The sequence below is a fragment of the Bos javanicus genome, chromosome 6 (assembly GCF_032452875.1).
Source record: "Bos javanicus breed banteng chromosome 6, ARS-OSU_banteng_1.0, whole genome shotgun sequence".
Lineage (NCBI taxonomy): Eukaryota > Metazoa > Chordata > Mammalia > Artiodactyla > Bovidae > Bos > Bos javanicus.
Window position 1 is genome coordinate 30,286,098 of NC_083873.1, and position 14,841 is coordinate 30,300,938.

The 14,841-nt window shown below is 38.3% G+C and overlaps 1 protein-coding gene across 11 annotated transcripts in view; it reads right to left on the bottom strand.

Moving 5' to 3' along the window:
* Nucleotides 1-14,841, bottom strand: part of PDLIM5 (PDZ and LIM domain 5) — a 234,419-nt gene that overhangs the window by 67,839 nt on the left and 151,739 nt on the right. The gene's annotated exons all lie outside the window — the stretch shown is intronic.

Sequence of the window (14,841 nt, forward strand, 5' to 3'; positions counted from 1 at the left end):
TAATATATAATACATAATGAGGACAGGTAATAAAAAAAGAGTGAATTGAAGGAGTTGAGTTTTCCAACACCTCCACAAACTCTGTTGACTGGAAAAATGAATACCATTTGAAAATAAAGTTCATATAACTCATAAAATACCCTTTAAAGCCAGATTTCTAAGCTTCCAAACAAATGTACTCAGGAGGTTTCCCATGTGTCATACACACTGATTATCTATTCCTTTGCTTAGCCAATGTCTGAAGATAATAGACTTAAGAAAATTTTAAACTATCTCATTTAGTATGGGGTACAGACATCAATATCTATTCTCATTCTGTCATTCCCCAATACATATTCTTTTTAGGGTTGGAAGAAGCTTTAATTAATAGCACCTCTGAAGCAGCAAGACTTTCGGCTCGGTCTGTTACTTAAGTCACTTTTCATTTCTCACTGGAGACAGGTATGAGCACTTCCCAGATATGGCTGGAGAGTTGGGCTTGCAGACTTTTGGCTTGCTTTTCTCAGGGAAAATGAACAAAGAGCTATTTGTGCATTATCTTTCTTTGCAATTGTGCCTTTCTTTGTATAATCTCTGTACAGGGCCTTTCTACGCTTTTCAAGGGGACCCATGTAAACCGTCTGCTCAGGCAAAGCAGGAGTGAGGATGCCCATCTCATTAACTTATCAACCTGACCATACCAGAGGAACCATACCAGCAGCCAGAGGAACTCTATCCACCAGTCCTGGCAACTCTCAAATTGCTAATTCCTTATGCTGTAGACTCTAGCTCCTCCCCTTTTCTCAGCAGCCTCAATCAATCTCTGGCCTCAGTCAATTTCTCTCACATTTTCTACTTGCCCCCTACAGGCTTTGCATCCCCATTCAAAAATGCTATGCTGCTGCTACTGCTGCTAAGTCGCTTCAGTCATGTCTGACTCTGTGCGACCCCATAGACGGCAGCCCACCAGGCTCCCCCGCCCCTGGGATTCTCCAGGCAAGAACACTGGAGTGGGTTGCCATTTCCTTCTCCAATGCATGAAAGTGAAAAGTGAAAGTGAAATCGCTCAGTCGCGTCCAACTCTTAGTGACCCCATGGACTGCAGCCTACCAGGCTCCTCCGTCCATGGGATTTTCCAGGCAAGAGTACTGGAGTGGGGTGCCATTGCCTTCTCCGCAAAAATGCTATAGTTTCTCTTAAAACAACAATAACAACAAAAACACCTTCACCTTCTATTTCCCCCATGTACCTTTTAACATCCAAACACTATGAAGTAAGTTTACTTACATAATCTCCGTTTCCTCAGCTGCCAGCCCCTGTTCCACTGCCTCAAGTGGGCTCACTCTCCAACCTCCAGAAAACCATATTCTTGCTGAGGTCCCAAATGGCCTCTCTGTGGCTAAATTCAATTGACAATTTGCATTCCTCACTTTCTTTTTATTGTAGTTAAAAAAAAAATAAATAAGATTTACTGTCCTAACTATGATAGAAAATAATCTGAAAAAGAATAATTGAATCACTTTGCTGTACACCTGAAACACAACACTATAAGTCAACTACACTTCAATTGTAAAAAAAAAAAAAAAAAATTACCATCTTCACCATTTGTAAGTGTATAGTTTAGTAATGTTAAAATGTTTCATTACTAACATTACTAACATTTAGTAATGTTAGCAATGTTTACTAATGCTTCCCTGGTGGCTCAGAGGTTAAAGCGTCTTGCCTGCAATGCAAGAGACCCGGGTTCGATCTCTGGGTTGGGAAGATCCCCTGGAGAAGGAAATGGCAACCCACTCCAGTATTCTTGCCTGGAGAATCCCATGGGCGGAGGAGCCTGGTGGCCTACAGTCCACGGGATCGCAGAGAGTCAGACACGACTGAGCAACCTCACTTCTTCACTTTAGAAATGTTAGGTACAGCTACTGTTGTGAAACAGATTTCCAGAGCTCCATGGCTTTTTTATCTTATAAATCTGAAACTATATATCGATTAAATAACAACTTCCCTTTCCCCAATCCCCGCTAGCTCCTGGTAACCACCATTCTATTTCTGTTTCTGTGAATTTGACCACTGTAGATACCTCACACAGGTGGAATCATACATTCTTGTCTTTTGGGGTGCATTCCTAATTTAGTCTCATCATAGGATCCAACTGACCACTTCTCTTCCGTCTTCTGTGCTCCAACCTTATCTAATACACTTACCTGTTTTTAGTACTATTTCACTAGTGATTTCTGGTGGAAGGATGTTAAAATGCACCTCAGTTACAAAGTATCAAAATGTTAATTTGGCTCATCCATATTTTAATGGAATGACATCCAAACTATATAAGAATAAATTCTTCACAAAGACTAACCTTGAAAAAGAATACAGAAACTTTCCTTTGCAGTATGAAAACTTTCAGTCTCCAAACACAGATTTCAATCCTCCTCACTCTCCACATGAATGTCACAAAATAATCAGACAGAATGATTTATTAATCCCGACATGGCAGGTTTTCATTAAGAAAAAAAAATCAGAAACCTTTTATAGCAGGTAAAAGAGGAAAATGACAATAAATTGTTGCTAGTATATTCAGTCTTCTACAAAGCAAGCATTCACAGAATACTGTGAAAGCAGAAAATGGAAAAAAAAAAGTGAGCTATGCCAACATTGTAGCTGCATTCTGTACTTTTGGGGTTCACTGGAGGAGCAAAGTTATTTATTTTAGCCAATGAAATTGTCTGTCATCAGGAAAAATGGGAATCTTCTGCCGGCTTCCCAACAACAAATATGCATTCATTTGTAATTATGATTTCCCCTCTGGTAAGTTAAATTAACAAAACCTCAGGTGGAAATTTCTGACGCCCTTAATCACAAGCTAAATGTATTAATTTCAACTGCCTTTGGTTTTTTTTTTATCAGCCTAAAAACATTATTTGAGCCTGTTAATTCTACATTTATTATAAATTTCATCTTGAAGATAATTTAAAAATAAGCAAATAGGGCATCCTTGATTTGCACATGGAGGGGCTGAGGGGACGGACTGTCAGAAGCTAAAAGAAGATTATGAAATAAAGAATAACATGATCCAAAATGAGGTTTGATTTTTTGTGAGAGCAAATAAAAGAAACTGGGTCAAAGAAATTTTACTTGGAGCTTTGTACTTCACCGAAACAAGGAAAAGAAGGAAATACAAATGGAGACCTTAAAAGAACTGGAACTTATTTGCATGGGGAAAGAATTTGTTCTTTGTTGTTTTATCTCATTCTCTCTCTCTTTTTAATGGGGTTTAGTTGCTTTACAATGTTGTAGTAGTTTCTGCTGTACAGCCAAGTGCATCAGCTATGTGTATATTCATACCCCTCCTTTTTGGATTTCCTTCCCATTTACGTCACCACAGAGTATGAAGCAAAGCTTTCTTCAGCACCTTTCAAATTCTGCCTTAGCTTTCACGCATTTCTCTGATCTTGCTTTTCTGTAATGGATGTTACATTATTAAATGTCCAGTCTTAGTATTATATGAACTCTTTGTTGTGTTCAGTTACCCAGTCGCGTCTGACTCTTTGCGACCCCATGGACTGCCCATGTTCTGGCAGTCTGCCCAAGTTCATGTCCATTGCATCAGTGATGCCATTGAGCCATCTCATCCTCTGACACCCTCTTTTTCTTCTGCCCTCAATCTTTCCCAGCATCAGGGACTTTTCCAATGAGTCGGCTGTTAGCATCAGATGACCAAAATACTGGAGCTTCAGCTTCAGCACCAGTCCTTCCAACAAGTATTCAGGGTTGATTTCCCTTAAGATTAACTGGTTTGATCTCCTTCCTTTCCAAGAAATTTTCAGAAGTCTTCTCCTGCACCACAGTTCCAAGGCATCAATTCTCTGACATTCTGCCTTCTTGATGGTACAGCTCTCATAACCATACCTGACCACTGGGAAGACCATAGCCTTGATTTTACAGACCTTAGTTGGCAGAGTAATGTCTCTGCTTTCCAACACGCTGTTATATTTGTTTTAGCTTTCCTGCCAAGAAGCAATTATCTTCTGATTTCATGGCTGCAGTCACCATCCGCAGTGATTTTAGAGTCCAGGAAGAGGAAATGTCACTACTTCCACCTTTCCCCCTTCTATTTGCCAGGAAGTAATGGGGCCAGATGCCGTGATGTTAGGTTTTTTAATATTTAGTTTTGAGCTGGCTCTTTCACTCTCCTCCTTCACCCTCATCAAGAGGCTCTTTAGTTCTTCTTCACTTTCTGCCATTTGAATAGCATCATCGCATGTCTGAGGTTGTGGCTGTTTCTCCCGTGTATCTTGATTCCAGTATGTAACTCATCCAGCCCAGCATTTCTCATGATGTGCTCAGTGTATAGGTTAAACAAACAGGGTGACAGCAGACAGCCCTGTCGTACTCTTTTCTCCATCTTGAACCAATCATTTGTTCTATAAAGGGTTCTAACTGTTGCTTCTTGACCCGTATACAGGTTTCTCAGGAGACAAGTAAGGTGGTCTGGTATTTCCATCTCTTTATGAGCTTTCCCCAGTTTGTTATGATCCACACAGTCAAAAGCTTTAGCGTAATCGATGAAACAAGAGATAGCTGTTTTTCTGGAATTCCTTGCTTTCTCTATGATCCAGCGAATGTCGGCAATTTGATCTCTGGTTTCTCTTCCTTTTCTAAACCCAACTTGGACAACTGGAAGTTCTTGGTTTGCATAACGCTGAAGCCTAGCATGCAAGATCTTAAGCATGACCTTACTAGCATGGGTGATAAGTGCGACTGTCCGATGCTTAGCACATTCTTTAGTACTACCTTTCTTGGGAACTGGGAAGAGGATTAACCTTTTCCAGTCCTGTGGCCACTGCTGGGTCTTCGGGATTTGCTGACATATTGAATGCAACACGTTGACAGCACTATTCTTTAGGATTTTGAAGTCTTTAGTTATCTATATTTCTTGATCTCTTTAGAGAAAATATAGCATGGGGTCTAAAGATAACATAGATAAAGAATGAGTATATATTTATACTATGTCTATAAAAATACCAATATAATATAAAGATTTTAAGGTATAATACCAACTTGAAAATCACTTGTAATTATTCCTGATAAAAGTCCATCTCCCTCACTAACAGCAGGGTACTTTGCACTAACCTTAGCTCCTCTCACTGCACATCATCAATGTCATCACTGAATCATTTCTATTAGTGATTTCAATGATTTCTACTATATAGTTAGGAACAGTTTCTTGTATGGGGCAAAAATCTGCCATTTTGTAGTGGTAATGTAATCCTAATATTATAAAAAGAATTTATGATGAAAGTATTTTTCCAAATTCAGATTAAAATAATGTATTATTCAATAGTATTGAGTCAATCTGTTATCTATTTGAAAATATAAATAAATCTTTCTGAATGCCATGTTGAACAGCCACCCAGTGTGAGTCCTTGGAAAAGCCAGGTATCCTGGGAAAGTCACTATACCGCCCCATGTCCAGCGAGAATGTTCTTCCAGCATTAGAGAACAGAAGCCACTGGCCACGTGCTCTCTGGCTAAATATTCTGGATCATACATCCTGAGCTCTCCCATTCAACCATTCATTGCATCCATTCATTCATTCAACAACAGAATCTTATTTGAAGTCCCATTTCACACCGTGCATGCTGCCCACTGTAATTTCCGGTTCTCATGGAATTTATGGTCTAAAGTCCACTTTTCTGCAACAGACCCCAAGGATCAAGTCCATTGTACTTCCCATCTCTATTTATCTGCCACAAATACTACCCATTGAGTCATCCATCCATCATCTTCTGAACTCTTATTTCTTTACTGTTTTATGTCTCTTGGTCTGATCCATTTCCCATATCTCTCAGACCTCACAAACCCTCTGCCATTCTAGATCTTCCTTGCTGTCCCTCAGAGGTCCCTTTTTTCTCACACTGCTAAGTTTATAAACCTAGAGATGGAGCAAGTGTCCTTCTCCTTACTTTTTACACCATCAATCATCTTTGATCCTGCAATATGCTGAGTGCTTCGGGGCCTGGGTCATTAGACTACACCGCTGACTCCGCACCCACTCACTGTCTGGCCTTAACCCTGCCCACTGTCGGCTTTAGCCCCGGGCTCACTGTCTTTCTCTTTACCCCATTCCAACAATCTTCCTGATGACCTCAATGTCATCATGCTGAATCACTAAATAATCAGACTGCTGCATTCTTTAACTTCTTCAGTTCAGTGATAATCCCTCTACAGTTAGGTCACAGGCCTGGAATGCCACAACCACGCACTCCGGAATTCATAACCTTTACTTTTTCATCAGCAAGTCTAACATGCCCAAAATCTATATTTAAAATACCCTTTTCCCCAACTCATTCCTCTACATTTTGACTCCCTTAGCTTTTTCACTGTACTGAGTTGATTTGTCAATTTCACTGACTCTTACCAACTGAATTAATGCTTACCAAATTCACTGACTCAGCAATTTTCCATTATCTATCAACAACCCCCCTTATTTCTAAACTCCTGCCAGTTCTTCCTCTAAAATATAAACCAGTTCAAGTCTCTACAGCTCTATTAGAACTTTCATGGCCTGAGTGACTATCATCTCTTGACTGAATGAAGAAAATACACAGAACTAGCCTTCTGTTTTCATTATTTCTCCTTTATAATTAAGTTTCCATAGTATTCAGAATGATCTTTTAAAAAACTGACATCAGATGTTACTCCCATGATTAAAATCCTATATTTGGTTTCTTATTTGTGATAAGAATCTAAATCCCTTAATGTTATACACAAGGCAATAAATGCTCTGGCATTTATTTACTCAGTTGCTTATCAATCTCCACAGCCATCTATGAGGCCTGAGACTAAGGGAGAGTGTTTGTGGAAGAAGATGGAGCTATGGATTTTAGTCAAGGAACTAGCTCATATTATCCGCTAAAAACAAGCACTTATATAATTGCCTCTGACCCAAAGACCACTCAAATGTCCCATGATTTTTCAGTTGATTTTGTTGGGGTTAGCTATATAACTGTCAAAGACTAAACATAATAAACATTAAACATAATATGCTCATGAGAGTTTACTAGCACAGAACAGAACTATTACTTGCTTATAATTTTAGAGGCCATGTGACGTGACAAACTCATATTGGGTTCATTTTCCTCCAAAATCCCTAGTTTTTCAGATATTTGTTTTTGATAACTTTATCCCACTCCTCCCAATATGTTCAAGAGGAGCAAATGATTTGATCTAAACTGCACATAACCATATCAAATTTCTTTCCTTCCTTTAAAAAAAAAAACAAAAAACTAGATTTGGTCCATTTTCCTACATGTCAATATATTATTGAGGAGGATCTGGTATGAAACATACTTGCTATACCTTCCTGCTTCATATTAGCTACAAATTAAGGCAGTCAGCTGTAGAAGGGGTCTTCATCCAAGCCACTGACTCATCTCCAAACAATGTCCTTTCATTAAACTCCTTCAACCTGTTATGAATCTACTTGATAATCATTAGCCTCATTTTATCATTAAATTCAAGACGATCATAAAAGCTTTTGATAACTGTTAAAATTAAGATCTCCCCCAATCTATCCAAAATGGGTTAATTGGGTGTGATCTGTTTCTTTAGAACTTAATTCTGGGTCACAGCAATCCTGCCCTCCTCGTCTCAGTGCTCACTAGATGGTTTTTAAGAATGCTTTCGAGGCCTTTTTTTTCATGTGACCTCAAGCTCAAACTAATTTATAGTTTAGAAGCAGACCTTTTTCCTTTTTAAAACCTAGCACCATATTTTCTGTTACCAGTGTTCTACTTTCTTCTCCATCCTCCAGACTTTAAAAAAAAATTATATTACTTAGCAAATCCATAAGTTCTCTAAATACTTAGTCTTTTTCTCTCAGTGATTTATAGCCTATTTGTTGTTCAGTCACTCAGTCGTGTCCAACTCTTTGTAACCCCAAGGACTACAGCATGCCAGGCTTCCCTGTCCTTCACCATCTCCCGGAGTTTGCTCAAACTCATATCCATTGAGTCAGTGATACCATCCAACCATCTCATCCTCTGTCATCCCCTTCTCCTCCTGCCTTCAATCTTTCCCAGCATCAGGGTCTTTTCTAATCAATCAGTTCTTCGCATGAGGTAGCCGAAGTATTGGAGCTTTAGCTTCAGCATCAGTCCTTCCAATGAATATTCAGGACTGATTTCCTTTAGGATGAACTGGTTGGATCTCCTTGCTGTCCAAGGGACTTTTAAGAGTCTTCTCCAACACCACACCACAGTTCAAAAGCATCAATTCTTTGGCGCTCTGCCTTTCTTATGGTCCAACTCTCACATGCATACATGACTACTGGAAAAATCATAGCTTTGACTAGACAGACCTTTGTCAGTAAAGTAATGTCTCTGCTTTTTGATACGCTGTTAGGTTTGTCACAGCTTTTCTTCCAAGGAGCAAATGACTTTTTACCCTTCATGACTGCATTCACTATCTGCAGTGATTTTGGAGCCCAAGAAATGAAAGTCTGTCCCTGTTTCCATTGTCTCCCCATCTATATGCCATGAAGTGATGGTGCCATGACCTTAGTTTTTTGAATACTGAGTTTTAAGCCCATTTTAGGGATTAGGGAGTACCTTAAGAAAAACTTCCTACCTGGGCTTCAATCTTCTCCAGAACATAAACAAACATAAACTTCTTCGGTATTTATTTCTGGGTTTGAGTGATTTTTGTTTGCCTGTTAATATCTTTCAACAACCAGCATTTATTATTTTAATAATAATCCTTGACAATGTTTTATATATATATATATATATATATATATACACATTAAACATTTTTTAATCTCTTAAATTAACACTGTCTGGTTGTTTTATCTTTCACATTTAAATGACTATTATGTGTATGTACATTTTCTTAACATGTTTGTGGCACTGCTTCAATATCCCTACTTGTATCACTGCTAAGAGATCTGATGATATTAACAAGAGATATTTGATTCCATTGTTGTAAGCAAAGGGTAAGTTTGAGTACACCAACTTCGCTTAAAAGTCTTGCTTCTTTGTATCAAAACTTCCAGTTTACCCATTATCTGAACAGTGATATACAACTACCTGAAGCCATTAAAATCTTTCAGAAATTTATCCTCAAACATTTTTCCTATCCTAGAATTATTAGGATATTAGAGTAATAAATATGTGAAAAGATAAAATACATATGTAACACTAACTCAAAAATTGTTGAGGTGTTGTCCTAGCTTGAACATAACTTTAAAGAAATGATTACAGACTCTTCAGAAGTATTAAATTAGATGTATTGGGAGATGAACACATATCAAAATTGGACAAAGAAGCAGCACTCAATGTATACCTGTTAATAGATATAAAAAAGAGAAATACAACAGAGAAAATATAGACAATTAAGATTGCTCATAAGAATAATGTAACTTGAAAACAGAGTTCTTTAATTTGACTAGGAAGAAGAAAATTAAGACATACCTGAATGTTCATACCTATCATATGTTTTATGCTATACTATGCAACAAATTATTTCAATTTCCTTTTATAAAATCCCTGGTAGCTCAGCTGGTAAAGAATCTGCCTGCAATGCAGGAGACACCAGTTAGATTTCTGGGTCACGAAGATCCACTGGAGAAGGGCTAGGTTACCCATTCCAATAGTCTTGCCTGGAGAATTCCATGGCAGAGAAGCCTGGCAGGCCACAGTCCATGGGGTCACAAAGAGTTGGACACAACTGAGAGACTAACACATACCCATTCCAGTATTCTTGGGCTTCCCTGGTGGTTCAGACAGTAAAGAATCTGCTTGCAATGCGGGAGACCTAGGTTTGATCCTGGGTTGGGAAGATCCCCTGGAAAAGGGAATGGCTACCCACTCCAATATTCTGGTCTGGAGAATTCCAGGGACTGAATATGTATAGTCCATGGGGTCGCAAAGAGTCAGACACGACTAAGCTATTTTCACTTCACCATCATAATAAACACACCTTCACATAAAGGTAGAAAAACTTGGGGTTTTGAAACTTTCAATGCAATGGAAACATGTAAAACTGAATGGCAGTCAAAGATAGAATATTAAGTCTTCCATCATTGGGAAGACTATTATCATTACCCCTAATCTTTTTAAATTATAATTTCTTTTGAATTAAAAAAAGTAAGCTGTAGGAAGTGTCTTTAACACTGAATTTTAAGAAAATAAGTTCCTTATATTTTCTTGTTTAATTCAATAAAATAATTTTGAACTATTTAAGGTTAAGAGAAAAGAATTTATTGAAACAGCATCATAATAGAAGCACTGCTAGTCTGATAAAACTTGTAAAGAACTTAGTGCACATTCTGTACTTTGAAAGTCAATGCTTGCTTATTACAAACACTGATTTTCATGAAACAACTTCATAAATATTAGTCTTCACAGTTAAATTTGGAAAAAGTATTCAAGTATTTCCATAATTATACAGAAAATTAAACAATCTGTGTGTGAAAACAGAGTACATGGAACTATGTTTCTTGCTTCAATAATATACTTTTCTCACAAGGAGCTCAAGTGTAGTAATTACTTATGTTCAATAGATGGCGACTTTTACATTATAGTCATCAAACCAGTATCTGCATGTGTGCTGTGCTGTGCTTAGTCATTCAGTCGTGTCTGACTCTTTCCAACCCCATGGACTGTAGCCCGCCAGGTTCCTCTATCCATCGGATTCTCCAGGCAAGAATACTGCTGTGGGTTGCCATGCCCTCCTCCAGGGGATCTTCCTGACCCAGGGATCAAACCCAGGTCTCCCGCATTGCAGGTGGGTTCTTTACTGTCTGAGCCACCAGGGAAGCCCATAGGACAATATAACCAACTAGTAGAAAATGAAAGGAGATAAATTACAAACATCCCATATTTTGCAATAGACAATAATTACTATTTGGTTATATACCCATTTTTGAACCTGTGGTCTTTTTTTCCAGGTTAACACAATACTTTGCAGGAATGCATATGATAATATTATCAGCTAAGCAATTCTATCTGGTTATTAATGTTCCATTTTTGCTTTTAAAAATTAGACTGTGCTGTGAAAGTCTTTGTGTTCTGCGTTTTGGGACAAACCTGATTTTAACCTCATAAAAACGTGTGAGATTATGAGCCAAGGAAATGATTCCTAATTTCTTTGTGTAGTTTTTAAATAATAATTTTAGGTAATTTACTCAAATGACACATGTCCTAATAAGAATATACAACAGAGTCCAGCATATTTGTGAAACAGCAATAATGAAGACATGCCCAGGTTAGCAAACTGTGTTTCTTCATTAATCTATTTCTACACTTTCACTGCTGAGGGCTGGGGTTTAATCCCTGATCAAGGAACTAAGATCCCACAAGCTGAGAGGCTAAATAAATAAATAAATTTTTTAAAATCTGTTTTATGTGGATCCTGTGAATATCTGTGAACAACCTAGAATGTTTTAAAAACTTGCTGTAAATTGAGCCTGTTTGGAAAAATTTATGTAGGTTCTGCTGTCTAAATTTTCAATGAATGTACAAAGCTGACAAGTTTCTGTTCAAGAAGTAACATCTGTTCTGATGGCCTTCAACTGAAAATCACAGCGACAGTAGTTAGTACCAAGGGACAGTCTGGAAGATTTTTTCCCCCCATAACCACTTCAGTTCTGTGTAATATAACTGGTGACTGGAGTTTGAACTGTTTTCTATCTAAAGGGAGAGGCAGTCACTCTTCCCTTGGCGAGTACATTTAAGTCTTTAGAAACTGGGAAACTACATCACACATTAATTCTTCAGCATAATCTGTGAAAAATCAGAACCCATCATTACCTGAACAAGAGAGAGAGAAAAAACAAAGACTAACGAAAGTATGTTTTGGTCATGATAATTTTAGAAATCTTTTTCGCTAAACTAAAAATACTACTTGGGTGGTGGTTTGGTGGTTTAGTCGCTAAGTCGTGTCTGACTCTTGCGACCCCATGGATTGTAACCTACCCGGCTCCTTTGTCCATGGGATTCTCCAGGCAAAAATACTGGAGTGGGTTGCCACTACCTTCTCCAAGGGATCTTCCTGATCCAGGAATAGAACTTGGGTCTCCTGCACTGCAGGCAGATACTTCACTGACTGAGCTAGGACGGAAGCCCTCAAAATACTACTTTGTACTTATTTATGTAGACCTATGAGAGTGAAAGTATTAGTCCCTCACTCTTGTTGGAATCTTTACCACGTTATGGACTAGCCTGGCAGGCTCCTCTGTCCATGGAGTTCTCCAGGCAAGAATAATGGAGTAGGTAGCCATTCCCTTCTCCGGGGAATCTTCTATACATGCATAAAAAATTTTAAATTTTTAGAAAAATATTTTACTACATATAGTAGAAACTGAGAAAATAGTGAGTCAAGAAAAATCATCCTTTGTATGGTGCTTGACACAATGTATTTTAGGTATATGATTCTAAAAGAATTAACTTTAAATAAAATTTTCTATGGCCTTCAATAATTCTCTATTATGGTCAGCCACATATTAATATTAGCTTTCAGTACATCTGATAATACGGAGGCTGAATTTTTTTTTTAATTAGTGTTTTAGATTATACTTTTAACTTGAAACATTTCCTTCGTAATGATAAAATTTCTGTTGGCTTTTCCAATCAGAGCACTAAGTATTTCACATGCCTATTTCTAACACTAGTCATGTATTGTCACTTCACAGGAGTCATGGAGTTATTCATGTTAAAACAGACCAAAACCAGAAGGGAACATGGATTAACAAACAAATGTTCATTTAATATCTTCTACAACTATTCAACAGATAATAACAAGGGAAGAGCATCTACTTTTGCCAGTTAGATTGCCCATAGCAAAACAATTCTCCTTCCGAGCAGCTTAGGTATGGCTCTCCCTTATCCTTACTATAGATATTAATTCCTTGATATTTTTATGAAGCTTTGACCTTATTCTGAATTTTCACGCAAGTAAAAGTTATGTAAAACCTGTTGCAAACAATTTCTCTAAAACTGAACAGAGAATTGGAGGAATATGCAATTATATATAATTGGTACCATTAGTTATTGCTAATTAGAGCCAAATACGGGGGTGGTGAGGAACACAAAAAGCTTGTGTTCAAGGAGCTTACACTCTAGTTACGGATATAGGACATGGAGGCAAACACTTAGTATACCGGTCAGAAAAGGACGATCACAACAGAGGTAACAATAGTACTTCAACTGGGTCTAAGTCAGTGACTTTACTTTAGAATAGCTTTTTCTAAATGCTAATTTGTCAAAATGAATATTCGTATAGAAAGGCAGCTGGTGTGTATTATGGACTGAATTGTGTCCTTCCTCTAAATTCATGTTGAAGCCCTAACACCTACTGCAACAGTATTTTTGAGACAGGGTTTATAAGGAGGTAATTAAGGTTAAATGAGGTCACGACAGTTGAGGTTCTAATCCAAGATGACTGGTCTCCTTAAAGAAACACAAGAGACAGGCACCCAGAGCTCGCGCTTTTCACTAGTCCACAGAGTAAAGGCCATGCAAGGACAAGAGACAAGCTGGCCAGCTTTCAGCCGGACATGGCATGCCGCAGCAGACACCTACCCTGGAGCACCTTGGTCTTGGACTTCTAGCTTTTGAAACTGTGAGAAAATTAATTTCTGTTGTTTAAGTCATCAGGTCTGGATATTTTGTTATGGCAGCCTCAGCGGACTAAGTAGTTCACTAGAGATGACGTTTACACTGTAAACACCCACTTGCAAATAGAATTTGTTTATTTATATACAGTTGCCCTTGAACACATGAATCTGAACTGCACTGGTCCACTTACAAGTGGATTTTTTTTTTTTAACTAAATACATACTGTAGTACTACCCAATCTATCTTGGCTGAATCCAAGAATGCAGAACCACAGAAAAGGAGGGCTGACTGTAAAGTTATCTGTGTATTTTTTACTGTACAGGAGGTTGGCACCCCTAACTCCCTACACTGTTCAGAGAACAACTATATTTATATACTTAAATATTTATATTTACATATACATTTATGTATAAATGTCTAGGAAGAAACAGCATGCCTATTAGAATGCCTATTCCCTTCAATTTATGTTTCACTATGACTTTTGTATTCAAGGAGCTCAAATTCTGGTTGGAGATGTAGGATATGTAGACAAATATCCGTAACACAAATTAGAAAAGGAAGTGGGGTGGGGGGGCACTGTGGGTTAGAACCTGTGGCTACAGCAGCAGGTAGAATAAGATCTTGGAAGAGAAACATTTGCACTCGCCCCACTGTTCTCAGTGGCATTCCACTGGTCTTTTGGGAAGATGATGCTTGGTTCTGTGGAATTATTCACAGCACTAGAAGACACTTCTTCCCTTGGCCCCCCAGTAGCACCCTCCTGTCCTTGTGAGATCTCCGTTTATCTCATACATTTCCAAAGGCCATTCAGCTGCAGTATCCCTCCCAGGAGAGAAGAATTAGAGGTAAATTTTTAAAGATGTTCCTTGTGGCTCAGCTGGTAAAGAATCTGCCTGGGCTGGTCCGAAGGTAGTGAGTTATCTCAATTGATTGTTCACAGTCAGTTACAGATCGAACTCCTCATTCTACTCTTCCCCCCTTCTCACTACTGCACTTGACTAGTCTAAAAAAAAAAAAGAAAGAAAGAATCTGCCTGTAATGCAGGAGACCTGGGTTCGATCCTTGGGTTGGGAAAATTCCCTGGAGAAGGGAAGGCTACCCACTCCAGTATTCTGGCCTAGAGAACTCCATAGACCGTATAATCCATCGGGTCGCAAAGAGTCGGACACAACCAAGTGACTTTCACTTTCACACTTTAAAGACGTAAAGGAAACAGCAGAAGTGTTCAAATAAAACGTATTATGTG